General features: G+C 46.9%; 1 non-coding gene across 1 annotated transcript; it reads right to left on the bottom strand.

The window, feature by feature from the left end:
- Positions 1-2,387: 2,387 nt before the first annotated feature.
- Positions 2,388-2,460, bottom strand: TRNAT-UGU (transfer RNA threonine (anticodon UGU)). The gene has a single exon. It is a non-coding gene; the product is annotated as a tRNA-Thr (tRNA).
- Between the last annotated feature and the right edge of the window lie 15,612 nt (positions 2,461-18,072).

Here is an 18,072-nt window from a genome sequence, read left to right as displayed (position 1 = left end):
GCCCCGTCTCATGCTTTTGCTTTTATTTACTTTTGCCTGCCTTTGTCGCTCTTATGAACAGTCTTGTTGACAAAAAATTTGCACAACCTGAAAGTTATTTTGCAGACTAACTGAGGGCTGTAGCCTAGGTGGCAGCCTCTCAGATAGCTCTGAGGGGCTGTTCCAAAGAGTAAAGGAGGAGCCAGGATATATAGTAGTTTTTGATGGAAAACAAAACCAAACCATGGGGTTCAATTAATCAAAAGATTAACGTTAATCACAGAAAAAAGACATCTCAAATTAAAGAACTTAGTGACTTTCTATATATGGGAAGATGCAAGAGTCTGGACTCATTGAAATTATTCCTTAGGTATGCATCTTAACCATCTAGGGCCAGTATCTTGTTTTTCTCCATCCTCAATTACCCTCATGGTGCACTGTCATGGCTAGCTGCCATGGCTGATGGCTTTATGGCCTCAACATTCTTTGTTTACTGAAATGGCAGGTGACATTCTTTGTCCACACTCTCTAGGATACCAATAAACTTCAGGGTCTGACCAACCTTGACATTTTACACTTTTAGTGTCTTCTCCGATGAAGACATCAACAGAAATGTGGGAGGACTTACAACTTGTATCATTTTGTTGAAAGATGACTGAAAATCCTGGGTCAGTTCAGGGAGGTTGAATCTGACCTCTGGAACAAATACATGAGCTCACTGCCTCATTTTTCCTGTACAACCTTTCTTCAAAGACGTGTGGCAAAGATAAGTTCTGGCCCTATTTGATGAATAGAGATGCAAACACCCTCAACAAAATATTAGCAAACTGAATCCAACAATACATAAAAAGGACCACACAACAAGATCAAGTTGGATTCATTCCAAGGTCATAATGACAGTTCAACATATGCAAATCAATGTGATACACTACATTAACTGCGCTCCTAGCAGCAAATACCAAGACCACCAACACAATACCCACCAAAAGTATGAGTGTGTTTTTCCAGATCTGAAATCTTGCAAGCCAAGACACAAATTCTTAGTGTTGCATCTCTCTCAGAACTAACCCGGTTTAAAAAGTTATTCTTTTGCTCTTTGTGGAGTTTGAGACTATGTTGGAGAGAGATTTGATTTCATCTCAACCAATGCTGTGTTTACTGCTTTCCAGGCACAGGACTGGCTCCCGGAGACCCAAAGATGAAAGAGTTTACTTGGTGTGAGCACAGGTTAAGAATTAACTTGAACTCAAGGTCACAGGACTCTGGCTCCTCAAACCTGCACCATCCAACACAAATATGAGAGTTGCAAATGGGAGCCACACACTTAATCAAAAATTTTCTAGTATCCATGATAAAAAAAATAGGTAAAATTAATGTAACCATGTATTTTTATTTAATCCAATATGTTATGATATTATCGTTTCAGTATGTAATCAACTAAAAATTCCAATTGAGATCGTTCACGTTCTTTTTTTTTTTTTTTTTTTTGCACTAAATTTTCTTAATCTGATGTGTGTTTTATTCTTTCAGCACATCTTAGTCTGGAATAGCCACATTTCAGGCACTCAATGGCCAGGTGTGGCTAGTGGCTACTTTACGGACAGTCCTTTATCAAGAAATCTTGGGTGAGGAGAAATCATGTATTCAGGACAGACTCTCGTGACTCTGTAGCCACAAAGCATTCCGGAATTCAGGGGGAAAAAAAAAGAAATGAAACCGGCTGCAAACCTTGGCTTCCCAGGCAGCTGGGCTGTTTATTTTTGGGAATCGCTCCCCTCTCCTCTCGAAGGGGGCAGGACCTTGGAGTCAGGCTGGGCTCTGAAGTCCGGGCTGCCACGTGTCATCATAGCGCGGGCTTCCGTCCAGGCCACGCTGGCCAAGCTCTGAGCCCGGGGAAGAGCGTTGGGTTGGACGCGCGCTCGTCGGCGGTGGACAGGCGAGTGGGAGCCGGCCCACAGCGCCGCCTGCCGGCCACGCGGCGTAACTGCAGGATCCCCGCCCCGCCCCGCCCCGCCCGTCGGCCTCCTGTAACTCAGAGCTGGGTCTGTGTTTGCAGGGCGTTGAAAACGAGCGGGTGGAACCGCGCGCCTCCCTTTCCGGTGCTCTGCCCCGCAGGTCCGGGTACCGCTGGCTCTCCAAGGACTGCTTTGCTTTGCTTTGCTTTGCTTTGCTTTGCTTTGCTTTGCTTTGCTTTGCTTTGCTTTTCTTTTTCCTGCTCTTTGTTGCGTTCCAGAATTTTTTCTTCCGGTTCGTTTCTAAAGCGCAGTTATGATGCTCATGATTTGCATTTCAGGAGGAGTTAACTTTTATTTTTGCTAGAAGTAACGTTTTCGGAAATCACTTTTCCGTTTTGGAATCCCTAGTCAGTATTTGTAACGGATGATTTAAAAAAAACCGTAGCGGACAAGAGGCCCCAGCGAGGATCGAACTCGCGACGCCTGGTTTACAAGACCAGTGCTCTAACCACTGAGCTATGGAGCCCGCCTGCCACCGAGCGCAGTCTAATTCAGGGACATTGGGAGCAACATTACTTTCTGGCAGTCAGAATGACCCTTTACATCCACTATTAAGGATAATATGAAGACAACAGAATAAGCAAAAAAAAAAAAAAAAGCCGAATCTCAAAACCATATGTTTGTGATTACAGAACACCAACTCATACCTACGATAAGTTATGCATACAGATAAATGCTGGAAGGGAAAAGGCAAAAACGAAATAACGTTCTGATGATGTTCTAAGTAGTACCTTTAAGTCTTAAAAAATTCTCCAAACTATTGTTGATGTGAAAAATTGCATCAAGTTTCGTACTTACAGGGAAGTTGTATCTTTGGTTCTTATAAATTAAATAAATTAGTGAGTATGGATGAATTAATTGATTCAACACATATTCATTGAGTACTTACAGACATTAGACATTAAACATTAGGGGTAGAGCAAATAAGTAAAGCTCTGTCTCTGCTCTTTTTTTTTTTTTTTAATGATTGGGGTCATGAAATGATGCCTATTCCCTTTTGCTTAGTGAACTATTTACTGAAGGAATGAAGTTATGGCCGCAACATAATCCATCACTGCAAGGAGGGGATGACGATCACGAGGTCCCAGTGGTCCTCGGGCTCCTCTTCCTTACCTCCTTCAGGTGTCTCCTGAAGTTGAAAGAGGTGTCTTTCTCTTTCTCGACTAGCCCCTTCCTGATCCCCTATTTAAAGCTGCACCATCCTCCTTATCCTGACCGTTTACCCCATGCTACTCAGCCTTCTTCCCTCCTAGATAATGTGCTCATTATTATGTTTATTATTCTCTCCAGTTTAGAATGTCGGGTTCTTTGAGGCTGAGGCTTTTGTTTTATTCCCTGCCGTAGTCCCAACACCTAGAATAGTGTCTCGCACACAGCAGGTGCTCAATAAATGCTGAATGAATGACATCTATGGTGACATTCATTTTGTGAGCCAGGAGAAGTCAGGGAAGTGCTCTGGGACACGTCTTCTTATCATTCTCCTTTACTTCCACTCCCACTGCCTCTGCATCCAAGTTGGAATTATCCAACACATTTTAATTTCCTTGGTCCTTCTGGTTTTCTACTGTCCTGCTTCCTCTGTCCTTTGAGCTGAGATCAGCTGTCCTAATGTGTAGCTGTCCTTCCTCTGCTCCTGGAGCCTCCAGGGGCTCCTTGTTCTCAGGATAAAGCCCCACTCCTCAGTCAGTTTCACTTTTTGTGTACAAATTTTTCCTCCCCCTTTTGTACTTCTTGTGTACAAACCTGACACCCACTTCCATGTCTCACTTTACATGGCTTCTTCTGGCTCCACCGTCGGAGCCTGATTTTAATGTCTCCTGACATCAAAAGGGTCAAGAGCTGGCATATTTTCCGTCTTAGAGGTGATTCTGAGGAAGTCATCAGTTTTCTGGGGCTGTCCGAGCAAAGTACCATGCCCTGGGGGCTTAAACAATAGAATTGTGTTCTCTCACGGTCTGGACGCTACAAGCCAAGTTCAAGGTGTCAGCAGGGTTGTTTCCTTCCGAGGAAGGTTCTGAGGGAAACATTCCCCCAGACTGCTCTCCTTGGCTTGTAGATGGCCGTCTTCTTCCTGGTCTCTCTGCACTGTCTTCACTCTACATGTGTCCACTTCTATGTTCAAATTGCCCCTTTTTTATGGGGACACCAGTTAGGCTGGATTAGGACCCACCCCAGCGATCGCACTTTAACGTGATTACCCCTATGAAGATTCTGTCTCCATGTGGGTCACTGTCACATTCTGCGGTACTGCGGTTAAGACCTCCATATGAGAATTTTGAGGGGACAATTGAACTGGTAACAAGGAGGTCGGGCATGGAACTGAGGGAGAAGCAAGGCCTCCCTCCATTCTCTTGATCTTGTGGTGCCTCTGTCTGGTGGGGGATTCACCAGCAAGGTTCACTGCACCAACCTCCCCCCAGCAATGGTGGGCAGGCTCTGCAGGCCGCTGCTGGTGGGATGTGACAGAAAAACAACCTCTCTTCTCAACTCTAACTTCTGAGCTGTAGGATAAAGGACTTAAAGGTGAAGGATGAGGTGGAAGAGAGATCAAGAGGGGAGTGCATCCTGTGAAGACTTTAATTTGCTCTTGAGTCACATGGCATTAGAAGAACAAGTCTGGGAGGGTTTTATGTTTAATTTTACACGCCTCCCTCCTTCTGACTCCCTCCTTCAAGCCCGAGCTCAGGCCATTTCCCCACCTGTGAAATGGAGATGATCATTTCGGCTGTAGCTCAGAGCAGTTTAGGGGATGCAGCGCAACAGTGAACTTGGCAGTGGCAGGAGACTTGGAAGCCAGATACAAACGTGACAGGCGTTGCCCTTCGTGGGCTGATCATTTCCTTTGTTGACAAGAATAATCAATAAACGATCAATAATAAGAACAGAAAAGAGTTTTATTGGAGCCAAACTGAGGACTAGCCCGGAAGCCCACTTCCCAGATTCCTCAGAGGCACTGCTCTGGAGAAGCATGGTTTCCAGTACAGTTTTATATCTTGTCAGAACAAAGAAATAGTAACAAGTCGGAGATACATTTCTTCAAGGTTTAAAGAAAAATGGACACACTAGCATGTATGTCGTGAGCCGTGGCAGCTGGGAAGGGAGTCTTACCATCAAGCGAGGACTAGAACTGGCGTCCCGCAAAGAGAGGGATTTAATCTTTACTTTTAATGTGGACATTCTTTACTTCTGTTCAATGTGCCTGTGCCCTTTTCTTTAATTATTAAAGCAGATGTACAATGCATGTTCAATAGGCCACAAAACAGGCTGTTTTTGTTGGCTTGAAATTCAAGTTAACTCATGGATAAGCCAGAATGAATTCCCTACATCTCAATATGTGAAAATTTCCTTTATCAACTTCTAGTCTGTGGCTGACCTGGAGCAGACAATTTCCGGGAGAAATTCCAGCTTGAGGCAGCGCGAGGAGGGAAGGTGTCCTGGGTGTAGTTTGCGTGGAGGGAGAGGAGGAGACGGAAACCAGAAGTCCCCCGGCGGCGCGGCGTGTCCCTTTGCTGTAAGGCTGCAGTTTGCTTTGCTCGCCCGCCGCCCTCACGCCCTCCTTCCTCCCCAGCTGCGCGGGGCTGGGGCCCCTGCAGCCCGGAGGCCGGGGAAGCAGCCGACCCACCCGCCTGGGGCCTCCCGCGTCCGCTCTCCCGGGTGCAGGCTTTGTTCAGCCCCGTCCAAAGTCAGACTCAAGGTCAGAAGTTACGAGGGGTAAGGTCCAGGAGGGACTTTCAAACTCATCCAGCCCGCGCTGCGGTGTGAAGGCGACAAAGCTTAGCCCCAGGGAGGGGAAGGGGCTGGCGACCTCGTGTCCAAGATGAAAGGTGGGCTCTGCAGTGGCGGACGCAGGACGCGGAGGGAGGGAGGAAGTCGAGGGGTCTTCCCTGGGGTCTGGTCCTTCCCTACTCACCACCCAGCCGGGGGTGGGCGGCGGGAATAGGACTTCTTAGCTGGAGCCTCAGAGTCCGGACGCGGAGGGAGGGAGGAGCATTACTAAAGAAGGGGAGGGGCCAGGAAGTCGAGGATGCCGTCCACTGTTGCTTTAGAAACCTAACATAAATTCACAGGCAGAAGTGACGGCAATCGGGGAATGTGACCCTGTGGCTCAGGAAACTGTGTCCGTTTGTTTAGGTACAGGAGATTCAAAATGAGTAAGAAGGTGTAACCCCTGTCCTCTGGGTTGCTGTTTAGTGTTACAGAGGAGGGACCGACACCAGAGTGCACAGGTGTCCGATGGCGCGGGCCGCCTGTCCCAGGTGTCTGACTCCGCCTCGGCTCCGCCCCCTCCCCTCCCCCTCCCCCCAGAGGTCGAGGCCGGTGGGAACTCGGGACACAGGGGTACAGGAGGGGCTCAGAATCTGGGACTCTGGGGTCAGGGGCCCTGGACTCTCTCCTCTGCCCAGAGTGGCTTGGCGGGAGCGCGTGTAGCATCTTTCAGAGTGACTCAAGGCACACAGCCCTTCTCACCACCCAGACCCTCCAGCCTTAGGGCTGTCCAGAGTTCAGAAAAGAACAGAATTAAAGCCAATGAATCACTGAAGTAGTAAATAGTGAAAGTTCATTGTGCACACACCAAAAAGATGGTTTGCCCATGGGGAGAACTCAAACTGAGACGTGGAATGAGTCTCCTTGAGGAATATCGTTATAAAGCAGCTCATATTGTGTGGACGCAGTGACTATTGATTCTTCCCGGAGACTGGTGACAATATTGTGCTTTTCTAAATGAAAGGGAATTGATTTAGCGGTTACCTCATATCCACTATGGGAACAATGTAAGTTTTGCTTCTGATTTTCAGAAGCATAAGCAAGAAGCGATCCAGGTCGAGCGAACCTCGCTTGTCTGGCAAAATCAACTAAATTAAGCTTTGCTTGTGTAATGAAACTGGTCTTGTCTGCTCAGAGAAATTTTAAGTATGGTCTCTGTTTGTGTTTAACAGGCCAGGTGTGACTGCACGTGGGTGAGCAGAGTCTGACCTCTGCCCCCAGGCAGCTCAGTAGTGAATGCCCAATGGAATCCTCCATTAAATGTTACGTATTAAAATTATTGGAACAAAAATCCACCTCCTGGATTTTGGTCCCATCCCACACCAAACAGCCCTCTCTCAGATAGGATTTTAATCAGACTGCTGGATTTTGGATGGGATTGATGGAAGAAGGGCTTCGACTCTGAGTCTGGGGACAGTCGTGCACCAGGCGTGCAGGGCTGTTGTTGGGTCAGGTACACGGCCAGTTAGCAGTGGGCCTGGGGCTGCTGGTGTTTAGGTTATTCTGAGAGGGAGGAGTCTGGAGGAGTGAGGAGTAAAGAGGATGGCGAAATGCAGCCCTAGCCCCATGGCTGTGATCAATTAACTTTCAGGGCTAATTTACCAGCTCAGACAAGGTCTCGCTTCCTGGGCTCCCCTGAGCCTTGCGTCTGTTCGGGAGATGCTGCACCAACAAGGACTAGTTCGCCCTGGGGAGGGGAGGGCTGATCACTTCTGGATCAGAATGCAGGGGGAGGGCAGGGCAGGGGAAGGATCATGTGCTTTGGGGTTGGGTAGTCTCAGTTCAAATTCTGTGACACCTGGTCCTCAGCCTCTCACTCTCCACTGGACCCTCCATCAGCTTTTAACACGTTTGAGTCTCTCTCACAGAAAGCATAATAAAACAAAACAAAATTAAATAAAAATTTAAAACCCCTCTCTCCACTCCAGGAAGTTGTCTTCATTCATTCTGTAATAGGGGAGAAACTATTCTATTACAAGTTAATCACTAAAGGGATGTTGCCAATAAGCTTAAATTATACATAATGGCCCATCCCTGGAAACTCTGCCTTCCAGGGAATGAGTGCTAAGCTAAAATAACTTCGTTTAGCTCACAGGGAACCACCTGACCAGGCCCACTTGTGAATGGCCACAGGAAAGGAGAAATGAACACACTCCCCTCTGGAGTCTGGCTGGAACCAGGACTTTACCCCCTCCCTCTTTAGCATAAAAGAAGCCTGAATTCTAACTCAGGGAAAGATGGTTGTTTGGGACACTAGCCCACCATCTTCTCAGCCTGCTGGCTTTCTGACTAAAGTTGCTATTCTTTCCCCCAACAGCTCATCTCTTGATTAACTGGCCTGTGGTGTGGCGAGCAGTATGAGCCTGAACTAGGTAACAGTTCTCTCTGGTTGTCAGCTCCCACTAACTCAGCTCACCAGCTCTTCTACCCCGCACCCCCCCCCCCCCCGAAATGACCCTTCTGGGCCTGGGCATGGATACAACCTTGCTGTCTTGGCAACACTTGACCTCCGCCCCCCACCACGACCACTTCTTCAATACTCCCTTCCGCGTCCTTCCCCTACTCTCGAGAACGCCACCCCCCACTCCTTCCTGGAACCCGTTTCTCAGCCTTCTTTACAGAGTTTTCAGGCACATGGGGCCCAGTCTGAGTCTGAATTCTGGTTCTTCTCCTGCCAGTCTGGGAGCCAGTGGTGAACCAAACCAGATGTGATCCCTGCCCTTGCAGAGACCGTGGGCCAGTGGGGACACTGCCATTATTTGGATGGTTGGTGGAATCCTGGCGACCAAGGCTGAGAGCAGGAGCAGTGCATGCTGACAACTCTGTTTTCTCATTCGTAAAACAGGAATAGTGGTGATGATAATAGCAGTAACAATAATACCTTCTGACGTGGGTACTTGGGGACAAGAAATGAAGGACTGCATGTAAATACTGTACCCAGAGCCTGGCATCTGGCAGCGCTTAATTGATGTAAATTACTTCTATGACTCATTCGTACCTAAAAGTACTGTCCGAAGCCCTCTTATTGTGTGTGTGTGTGTGTGTGTGTGTGTGTGTGTGTGTGGTCGCTCACAGAAACAGGGGTGGCAGGAGGCAGAGGAAGTGTTGAAGGGTGTGGGGTTCATTGGGTCCAAAGCCTCATGTCTGCAGCCAGAGCTCCTCTCAGGCACCTGCTGAGTGAGATGTTATCACTCTCCTTTGGGCTGAAATAGGAGTCAGTGAGTCATGTTCAGAAAGGGGAGATTCTCTCACCTCCTGAAAGACCATGGATTAGAATTAACCTTATTAAAGTCAGACAGGGCAGAGCTCAACAAGGCCAGGCAGGGGATCGTTTTTCAGTCGATGCAGCTGTCTTCTGTCATGTCCCCTGCTCTTTGCAGCCTTTTGTAGAAGGAGTTTTCAACCCCTAGCTACCACAGACGATGGGGTGGGGTGTCCATCCTTTGGGTTGGTAGGATGAGATGCTAGAAATGGTTAGTTTAGGGACAGGAGGGTGTTGAGATACTGAGGGAGTCCCAGAAAGGCTTTTGGAACAGTCTTAGGAGACAGAGAAACCAGCCACCCCCAAAACAGCTTTGTGTGTCCTATGATTCTAGTGGGCCATGGAAGGGAGAAAAGATCTCTGTTCTAAAGGGAGTTGGGTCCCAAGGTAGAAACACAGGACTGAAGGGTCTCAGTCCCATGGGTCTCTGTTCTAACTGCACCTTAGAATTACCTGGGGACCTAAAAGTGTCATTGCCCAGGACCTAGAAATTCTAGTTTAATTGGTTTGGGCTGAATCAGGCATTCTTTATAAAATGCTCCCCATGTGTTTTTAGTGTGCAGCAGGGTTGAAAACCTGATCTAACCAATCCTTCTTATCTTGTAGATGAATAAATGGACTTTGAGAGCTTCAATAATTGACCCCAAATGAAGGCCACATAATTATTGGCCACAGGGTCTGAACCCAGACCCAGGGCTCTCCCCGGTGGCAAAATCTCCTCTGCACTAACACTTGGATTGATCTTACAGGGAATAGCTACAGTGTTTATGTCTTTAAGCCTAAACCTGAATACATTATTTGAATAGTGCCAGCATACTCTAGAATGACTGCAGAGAATCAGCACTGTTCCAGAAACATATGTGATCTGTGGTCTTAGGATCTGCAGGTGGTGACAAGTTCAGATTTTGGAGTCAGGAAAGCCTGGTTTTATTTTTCATTTTTATTTATTTATTTTTAGTTGAAGTACAGTCAGTTACAATGTGTCAGTTTCTGGTGTACAGCATAATATTTCAGTCATACATATACATGCATACATTCACGTTCATATTCTTTGTCATTATAAGCTACTGCCAGATATTGAATATAATTCCCTGGGCTATACAAAAAAAGTTTGTTTTTAAAATCTATTTTATATATAGTAATTAATATTTGCAAATCTAAAACGTCCAATTTATCCCTTCCCACCCTCTTCCCCACCTGGTAACCATAATTTTGTTTACTATGTCTGTGAGTCTGTTTGTTTTGTAGATAAATTCATTAATACTTCATTTTTCTTTTCTTTTCTTTTTTTTTTTAGATTCCACATATGAGTGATATCATATGGTATTTTTCTTTCTCTTTCTTGCTTACTTCACTTAGAATGATGATCTCCAGATCCATCCATGTTGCTGCAAATGGCATTATTTTATTCTTTTTCACAGCTCAGTAGTATTCCATTGTATACATATACCACAGCTTCTTTATCCAGTCTTCTGTTGATGGACATTTAGGTTGTTTCCATGTCTTGGCTATTGTATATAGTGACGAAAGACTGATTTTAAATGGTAACTCTGCCACTACCAGCTGTGTGACCTTGGCCGTGTTACTCAACATCTCTGGTCTTCAGTGTCTTTATCTGTAGTGGAAGTATTTCCTGAGAGTCAGCACAGGCTGGTTTCTTGGGTGTGATGGTTAAATAAGATAATGTCCTAAAGCTCCTAGCATGCGATCTGTGCCTTTAAACGGCAGCAGCCGTGGTGGTAGTTGTTATTTGTATTCTTATTTTTATATTTCTGTGTCCTTGCCTTCTAGAAGAGTAGTTCCCAATAGGGGTGATTTTGCATTGCCGGGGAACATTTGGCAATGTCTAGAGGTATTTTGATTGTCATAACGGGGGGAGGATGTGACTAGCATCTTGTGGGTAGAAACCAGGGATGCTGCTAAACATTCACGGTGCACAGGACAGGCCCCCCACCCCACAAACAAACTGTTATCCAACCCAGCCGTGCGAAGGTTGAGAAACCCTGCTCTAAATATCTGAGAAGAATTGGGAGCTTGAAGGCGAGAACTACTGAGTGGTAATAGATGCCAGAGATTTGTTCTTGTACTGGTGAGTTTAGGGGGCCGTGAACAGCCCAATCTCTATTCTCAGCCGCCCCAGAGGAAGGACTTTACACCTCTTCACATATGAGTGCCTGCAGGAACCTGCAGGTAATAATAACACTGAGATTTATACTCCGTAGGGGTGCTGTGAGGATAATCCTGCACCGAGAGCTGAGAAACGCTGGTATGAAAAGCTAAATAAAGCCAAGACGATTGCATCAGGTCCTGCGGGAGGGCCGCCTTTCTCCACGGTTGTGCTTTGGGCACCTGGGGGTTGTGTTAGCCCTCCTCTCTCATGAGCTCATCATTTATAAATGACAGCCACCCAAGTTGGAAAGTATGACCCCAAATTGGCAAGTGGAGACCTACTCAGCTTTCTTGCTGGAGCCTTGTGTCTTAGCTTATTTATTTAAAAAATAAGACAAATATAATACAAGCAAGCTCTGTTCTGCGAAAAGAGAAGAACGCGTGTAGAAAGTTGCGTTGAGAGCACAAAACTTTCTTGCTTGCCAAGGTTAATTGGAGTTTAAGCGCGGTTATTAATTTTGGCTTCGGTTGAGCGAGTGGACACTAGGTGGCGCTGCGTTCTCACACGAGAGGAGGCGCTGCCCGCCGTTTAAGTTATTAATGTCAGTCTTGGAGTACATACACCCCAGAGTGAAAAATATAGTAACAGGAAAGATTTAGTTCTTAAAATAAGTCAGCAGCCCAGTGAAGCAAATACTTCCATGGCAGGTACATTTTCTTGCTTGAACTGATGGAAAAGGGCATTTATGGCCCATAGGCATCGGGGCTGCAGATATCAAATGGTGAAAACACACAATTAAATGAAACCACGCAGCAGGCCTGGCCTCAGAAGAGAATGAGAAGCAGTTGGGCGCAGCCACGGGACTGGGATCTGGCACCGGTGTTCCTCTGTCATGACTGTTGCGTAAACGTGCAGTTGTCATGCGTAGACCCCTCTGGTTGCCTGGCTGACTCTTCCTGAATTATGAGAGGCCTGACTGCCTTAGGCAGCCACCTTGCTGAGCTCCGTTTTCCACCAGTTAGCATAGGGATCACTTTCCTTGCCCACCTTAGAAGGTTAGCAGAGCGAAGAGCCCAGTGGCAATGAATGGGACCGGAAAAGAGGACGTGGTGTCTGCATGTTGCCATGGTGATGGGGCCAAACTGCCCACCGGCCCCTCTGGCCTCTGCGAGCTGTCTCCACAGGGCCTCTCTAACCCAACTGTAAGGGGATTTGGGCTCACTGGTTCTGATGCAAGTTCACAACCATCTTGCCACTTGTCCCCACAGTCTGTAGCCACCACTGCGAAGTCCCAGGTGGGCCAGGGCTTTAGAAAGGGAGGGAGGTACAGGGGTGAGAGGGTGCCTTCGGATCCTATAGTCCCGCATTCCAGCTCTGCCTCCAGCTAGCTCTTTGACCTTGGAAATGTCATTTCACTGAAGCCTTAAGTGTTCTGCTTGCATCTGTAAAATACAGACAGAACAGGCAGGATGGTTGCAAGAGGGCCTGAACATCTCCAACCCAATGCACGTATTCAGAACCTGAGAAGGTTTGCAAATCAAGTGGCCAGAGGGCCACATGTGATGTCAGGAGAAGGGTTAAACCCAGCAGAGGGTCCTCAAATGGAGATGGTCTAATGCTGTTCCCACCGATTCAGTGCCTTTGCATTTTTGCTTGTATCTGCCCAGACTTGGTCCCCACCCATCCTTAATAACCTGTTACACTGTACTCTTTGTTCTTCGGTTTACTGGCTGGTAATGATGTACTGATAGCTATCAAGGATGGAGGGGCGGGGGTAGCGCTCGGACCGTAGGAACATTACCTTCCTCAGTTAATGCTCACAGCACCTGAGAGATCAGTACCTTAAAGGAAACAAAGGCGGATCCCTGCGGAAAGCCCTGGGGCAGGTGGGCGGTAGGGTTGGGAGGCCAACTCAGGTCTCTCTGAGAAAGCAGGAGGGCAGAAGGCTCGGCTGCCCCAGATTGAGAGTGTCTAGAGGATGCCCTGGGAAGAATATGCAACGAGTTCTTGTTCAGTCATTGATGACAATTTGAAGGACACAGAGACAGACACATACTCCATGTAGGTGCAGGGCTTTATTTTTATCCCAAGCTGCACACATTCATCATGTTATTTATAAACAGCCATGAACTCAGCTGGGTGTCCTGGAGGGTGGCTCTCCTAATGGCCAGTTTAAGAAATTTGTCAACACAGAAGGGGGGTGTGAGCCTGCTGGTCCAGGCCTGACGGAGTGAGCCTCCATCTTCCCGCATTTGTTGTGGGACAGGCCAGTTCCCTCACTACTGGGCAAGTAAACCAGGGCGGTCTGGGCCAGTTACCCTGCAGGGCTGAACGTTCACCTTCCTGCCAAAGTGACAAAGCGGTAGATGGTTTCCCGTTCCCTGCTGAGGTCGGAACTTTGGGATGGAAATGATTCTTGAAGTAACTGATTTCCAATTGGCTAGCATCTCACCATCTCTCAAACCTTGTTTCATGTCCCCTTAGGGTCAAAGAGCATCTTGTCTTTCACATGTTGTCAAGAGTGCTGAGCTCCTGGGTCAGGATCTTTGCACTGTGGAAGGTAAAGGGCAGTTGTCAGCTTTGCCTGCCTCCTTTTAGGTCATTCTATGTTGTCAGTTTCAGGTAGGGTGGCAGGGCAAGGGAAGTAACCTTTGTTGAGGGCACGCTGTGTTTTAGGTACTCATTAGGTATGTTATCTGCATTAACTCACTACTCAAAACCACCCTGTCTGGCAGCAGGAATTAGCAGTGATTTAGAGATGTCTTCAAGGATGACCTTGTCTCTAATTACACAGCTTGAAAATCTTGTAACTGGAGTTGAAGCTCAGATCCAAACTCTTCCTAGTGCATTGTACTACTGAAGTTTATACCTCAATCAATGCGCATTTATTTAAGTAGCTTTTCCACAGAAAGTACTGCCCTAGGTAACCTAGAGAGATGCAAAGAAGTATAGGCCGTGGTTCTTGCCCTCAGGGAATTAGAACAGAGTTGTGGGAGGAAGACCTTCACAGAGGGAAGTTCGTGAATAATATAAAGAAGTTATCACAAATGCCCAGCTTGGAAAAATAATTTGCTGAGTCTGAGGGAGAGACACTGGGGCGGTCAGTAGAGGTTCATGGGAAAATGGGAAATGAGTTAGTTCTTGAAAGACGAGGAAGATTTGGGTAGGCCAGAGATTGGACAGAATCTAACTGAAGCAATAAGAACATACATACTGATAATTACCTTAAATGTAAATAAATTAAATGCTCCAACCAAAAGACAAAGACTAGCTGAATGGATACAAAAACAAGACCCATATATATGATCTCTAATAAGAAAATGTGGTATATATATATATATAATGTATATATATGTGTACATATATATGTGTGTGTGTACACACACACACACACACAATGGAATACTACTTAGTCATAAAAAGAATGAAATAATGCCATTTGCAGCAACATGGATGGACCCGGAGATTGTCATTCTAAGTGAAGTAAGCCAGAAAGAAAAAGAAAAGTACCATGTGATATTACTTATATGTGAAATCTAAAAAAATGATACAAATGAACTTATTTACAAAACAGAAATAGACTCACAGACATAGAAAACAAACGTATGGTTACCAAAGGGGAAAGGTTTGGGAGGTAGAGGGATAAATTGGGAGTTTGGGATTAGCAGATACAAACTACTATATATAAAATAGAAAAATAACAAGGACCTACTGTGTAGCACAGGGAACTAACTACATTCAGTATTGTGTAATAGCCTACAGTGAAAAATAATATGAATATATATATATATATACACACACGTGTGATTGTGTTTGTATTAATCTGTATGTCTGTATTAATTAGAGTCATCCCGGTGATGAATGCTTCACAGTGCCTCTGTGGGTCAGGGACCTGGGGATGAGTGGGCTGACACGGTGGGAATAACGCTGAAGTGTGTCAGTAGATTTGTTCTGGGAAAGGAAAGGTGGTCTAAGAGGGGTACGTCCTATTTTGATGTATATTTTAACAGCTTACGCTGAGCCCGTGTAAAAGCATGAGGGCCTTCTGACATCTAAGGCCTGGGGAACATTGCTCAGTTTGGCTTGCTGGTTGGGCTTTAACCATGACCACCAGTGTGAGGACCAATCACGTGCCAGGAGCAGGGTAAGATGTTGGAGACCTACTGATGCCTAAGACCTGGACCCTGCCTGGAGGGGATCCCAGCTTAGCAGAAGAGACAGATAAATAAACGAATGATTCATCTGCCATGTGCATGGGCTGTTCCAGAGATGAGTGGGTACTGGGTGCTCAGGACCACAGGTGAGGGGGCATGCAGAGGGAGGGAGGAGGGGAAGGAAGAAAAAGCTGACAACTGCAGAATGGGGGAATGTGAGCCTTCTATTGATCTTGTGTCAGTGGACCTACTGTTTAGTTTGAAAGGTCTGCTTGGGATATTATGATGTTCGACCCCTGAGTGATTGGGGGAGGTATGAATATTTATACTGAGGTTGATTCCAGCTGCTGTAGTCTGGATCATGCCACAGTTCCCTTCATGACATGTGCCATTTGCCTCCACCCCAACCTCCAAAGACCAAGTTCCAGGTGGTCTCCATGGAGGTCTTCTACTGTGATGAGGGCAGCTGACAGGTAGGACAGACCTGAGGAAGGTGGGGACCCTTCTTTCTAGAGTCTTGCTTAGATCTTGGTTCCCACCTCCCTGGAATGGCTATCGGGCTTCCCCAGAGAGGAGGAATCGGCTGGCTGGCCTCACTGGCTCCATCTTGGTGTCCCGAATCTGCGAGGACGGTAGGATTTACAAGCATCTCCTTGAAACCACGGCAAGGTCATGTTGTTGCTCTCAACTCCCTGACCCTGGGGTGGGGTGGAGAGTGGTGAGGATCTGGTCTGTGGTCGTCCACGCTGCCTTTCTCCCTGTGGCCGTGAGTCTCTAATCCAGAGTATTCCATACCTTGCCATGGGGGAGTGGCGGGGGAAAGGGCCCAGACACGGCAGGGAGCCCCCCGATTTACTCACTGCTCCACCTTGGCCGAGCTACTTTAAAAGCTGCAGTTTCCTCATCTGTAGAATTCAAGTTGAGTTAATACCAGTTTCTCCATTTTTGGACTTACTCTGAAGCTTATGTTAGATTGTGGGTAAACACCTATTTATACAAAGCTGGGCACATGCCTGGACATTATGTAAAATATCTGAAATCATAAAAATATAAAATTGTTTTAGTTCTTAGTTGCTCTGATGAAAGGCTTGTTGGTTGAAACCGGTGATCATGAGCGCTTTGGGACCATCTGTGGCGCTAGTCATCTGAGTGATTCTCCCGCACAGACTTTTTGAGAATTTGTTGACCGCCCTGCCTGTGGTGTTTCCAGTGTCATTACTCATTTGACAAATGTTTATTGAGAGCCTGAGACGACCTGCCAGGCACTGTTCCAGGCACTGGGTGTCCAGGGTGGACGATTCAGACATGGTTCCTGTCTTCTGAGCACCCCCTGGGGTTCCCACTGTGGGCTGTGCTGGGTGGGCTGTTACCGGTGTTTTGGGTTGGGGCTAGGGGCAGCATCCGTTTCCACGTGGTGGGCTGGTGAGTACTGGGTTGAGCCCATAGCTGGCGAGTTGGTGATTTTTAGAGTCTTCACTTGCCAATGACTTGTCTCTACCATAGACTTAACTCTCTGCCTTCTCTGGGCAGAGGTCAGCCACCTGCCAATACTCCTGTTCATGAGAGTATTCTGAGAAACTTGATGAAAACACAACGCCGTTCCAACGTGAGGACCTATCCTTTGGGCTGTGTTAGTAGGAATACTCTTTGAGGCTCTTTGCTGAAAAAGTCATCCTGCTCTGAGTGCAGTATATTGAGGCTCGACCCTGGCTGCACTTAGAACCACATGGGAGCTTTTACAAGAGGCTGATGCGCTGGAGCCCCTGCTGGACCAACAGAATTGGAGTCTGGGGTGGGGCCTGGGCGTCATTTATTGTAAGTTTCCCAGGTGGTTCTAGTGACAGTTAGGGCTGGAACAGTTCTTGTCTAAACCTTGCAGAGAGGTGCTCCTAGACTTTCTTTGGCTTTCAGGGGACAGTTTGTCGGTGATCACTGGTGAGACTGAGCCTAACTCATAGCCCAGATTGTTTCCCTAAACTCCTCCTGAGAGTTTGGGGTGTTCAGTTAGGAAGGCCTTCTTCTCAGATGCAGCTTCTGAGGTGCTGTTCCAAGCGGACTTCCTTTTTGTTTTTTGCTGAGTTTTGAAAAGCTGTTTGGAAAGAGATAAGACAGCCTCGTGCCTATAGAATGGGACCAGAGTCAGATGTTATTTCTCCTCTATAAAATCTGAGCATAACAGAAGTTAGTTGTGTGGGGTTAATTAAGGCAAGAATTAAACATGTACTAGGTACTTTTGATCTGCCATGGGTTGTTCCAAGGGTGTGCGTGCATTTATACACACATACGCACGTATATACAAGATGAATAAAATTTGGTCGCTACACAGGATCTAATGGGGGAAAGAATCCTCCCGTCATGGGAGCAGAGGCAGGAGTGTGGTCAGACTCACGGCTTAGAGTTTGTGTGACCTCTGGAGCCAGGCTGCCTCGTCTGGCTTTGAATTCTGGCTCTTGACCTTTTGAAAAGGCACTTGACCTTTAATGGACCTCGGTTTTCTCCTCTGCAAAATAAGGGACAAGAATCACACCTAGTGAGGATTAAATGTCTGTGAATTATGCAGAATAACGCCTGGCAAGGAGGAAGCACTTGATGAATGAGGGAAATGATTGTTGCAAGGTGACAATGGGCTTGCTGCCAAGTTTCCCATTTTAATGGTATTCAGAGACCCTGGGATGGCCACCCATCAGTGACTGGGGCAGATGTCCTCTGCGTTAGACAAAGGAGGTAGGCTGTCCATGTCTTTAGTCCTCTCTAGCCTCGCCTGGAATATAGATGCTGCGAGATCAT

This window comes from Camelus bactrianus, chromosome 23, assembly GCF_048773025.1.
Source record: "Camelus bactrianus isolate YW-2024 breed Bactrian camel chromosome 23, ASM4877302v1, whole genome shotgun sequence".
Taxonomy (NCBI): Eukaryota; Metazoa; Chordata; class Mammalia; order Artiodactyla; family Camelidae; genus Camelus; species Camelus bactrianus.
This window is presented reverse-complemented; position numbering and strand designations above follow the sequence as displayed.